The sequence below is a fragment of the Protomyctophum bolini genome, assembly GCF_963924005.1.
Source record: "Protomyctophum bolini genome assembly, chromosome: 1".
Lineage (NCBI taxonomy): Eukaryota > Metazoa > Chordata > Actinopteri > Myctophiformes > Myctophidae > Protomyctophum > Protomyctophum bolini.
This window is the reverse complement of record NC_137862.1, coordinates 645,367-647,989: the sequence shown is the minus strand read 5'-3', so window position 1 is coordinate 647,989 and position 2,623 is coordinate 645,367.

The window sequence follows — 2,623 nt, the reverse complement described above, 5'->3', positions numbered from 1 at the left end:
CCATGACGCATCAAGACCGGCCAAAATACATTTTAGTCGTAAGTTAGTAAAACCAGACTAACACTAAAACATTCCAGGTGACTAAAATAGGACAAAAACCAAATGAAAACTATTCAAGAGACTATGACTAAAACTAAAATCTAAATGTTGATTTGTCTTTGTTTTAACACAATAAGAGGCGATATAAGAAGTCTTTGTTTTAACACAATAAGAGGCGATATCAGAAGTCTTTGTTTTAACACAATAAGAGGCGATATCAGAAGTCTTTGTTTTAACACAATAAGAGGCGATATCAGAAGTCTTTGTTTTAACACAATAAGAGGCGATATCAGAAGTCTTTGTTTTAACACAATAAGAGGCGATATCAGAAGTCTTTGTTTTAACACAATAAGAGGCAATATCAGAAGTCTTTGTTTTAACACAATAAGAGGCGATATCAGAAGTCTTTGTTTTAACACAATAAGAGGCGATATCAGAAGTTTCTTTGTTTTAACACAATAAGAGGCGATATCAGAAGTCTTTGTTTTAACACAATAAGAGGCGATATCATAAGTCTTTGTTTTAACACAATAAGAGGCGATATCAGAAGTCTTTGTTTTAACAGAATAAGAGGCAATATCAGAAGTCTTTGTTTTAACACAATAAGAGGCGATATCAGAAGTCTTTGTGTTAACACAATAAGAGGCGATATCAGAAGTCTTTGTTTTAACACAATAAGAGGCGATATCAGAAGTCTTTTTTTTAACACAATAAGAGGCGATATCAGAAGTCTTTGTTTTAACACAATAAGAGGCGATATCAGAAGTCTTTGTTTTAACACAATAAGAGGCGATATCAGAAGTCTTTGTTTTAACACAATAAGAGGCGATATCAGAAGTCTTTGTTTTAACACAATAAGAGGCGATATCAGAAGTCTTTGTTTTAACACAATAAGAGGCGATATCAGAAGTCTTTGTTTTAACACAATAAGAGGCGATATCAGAAGTCTTTGTTTTAACACAATAAGAGGCGATATCAGAAGTCTTTGTTTTAACACAATAAGAGGCAATATCAGAAGTCTTTGTTTTAACACAATAAGAGGCGATATCAGAAGTCTTTGTTTTAACACAATAAGAGGCGATATCAGAAGTCTTTGTTTTAACACAATAAGAGGCGATATCAGAAGTCTTTGTTTTAACACAATAAGAGGCGATATCAGAAGTCTTTGTTTTAACACAATAAGAGGCGATATCAGAAGTCTTTGTTTTAACACAATAAGAGGCGATATCATAAGTCTTTGTTTTAACACAATAAGAGGCGATATCAGAAGTCTTTGTTTTAACAGAATAAGAGGCAATATCAGAAGTCTTTGTTTTAACACAATAAGAGGCGATATCAGAAGTCTTTGTGTTAACACAATAAGAGGCGATATCAGAAGTCTTTGTTTTAACACAATAAGAGGCGATATCAGAAGTCTTTTTTTTAACACAATAAGAGGCGATATCAGAAGTCTTTGTTTTAACACAATAAGAGGCGATATCAGAAGTCTTTGTTTTAACACAATAAGAGGCGATATCAGAAGTCTTTGTTTTAACACAATAAGAGGCGATATCAGAAGTCTTTGTTTTAACACAATAAGAGGCGATATCAGAAGTCTTTGTTTTAACACAATAAGAGGCGATATCAGAAGTCTTTGTTTTAACACAATAAGAGGCGATATCAGAAGTCTTTGTTTTAACACAATAAGAGGCGATATCAGAAGTCTTTGTTTTAACACAATAAGAGGCGATATCAGAAGTCTTTGTTTTAACACAATAAGAGGCGATATCAGAAGTCTTTGTTTTAACACAATAAGAGGCGATATCAGAAGTCTTTGTTTTAACACAATAAGAGGCAATATCAGAAGTCTTTGTTTTAACACAATAAGAGGCGATATCAGAAGTCTTTGTTTTAACACAATAAGAGGCGATATCAGAAGTCTTTGTTTTAACACAATAAGAGGCGATATCAGAAGTCTTTGTTTTAACACAATAAGAGGCGATATCAGAAGTCTTTGTTTTAACACAATAAGAGGCGATATCAGAAGTCTTTGTTTTAACACAATAAGAGGCGATATCAGAAGTCTTTGTTTTAACACAATAAGAGGCGATATCAGAAGTCTTTGTTTTAACACAATAAGAGGCGATATCAGAAGTCTTTGTTTTAACACAATAAGAGGCAATATCAGAAGTCTTTGTTTTAACACAATAAGAGGCGATATCAGAAGTCTTTGTTTTAACACAATAAGAGGCGATATCAGAAGTTTCTTTGTTTTAACACAATAAGAGGCGATATCAGAAGTCTTTGTTTTAACACAATAAGAGGCGATATCATAAGTCTTTGTTTTAACACAATAAGAGGCGATATCAGAAGTCTTTGTTTTAACAGAATAAGAGGCAATATCAGAAGTCTTTGTTTTAACACAATAAGAGGCGATATCAGAAGTCTTTGTGTTAACACAATAAGAGGCGATATCAGAAGTCTTTGTTTTAACACAATAAGAGGCGATATCAGAAGTCTTTTTTTTAACACAATAAGAGGCGATATCAGAAGTCTTTGTTTTAACACAATAAGAGGCGATATCAGAAGTCTTTGTTTTAACACA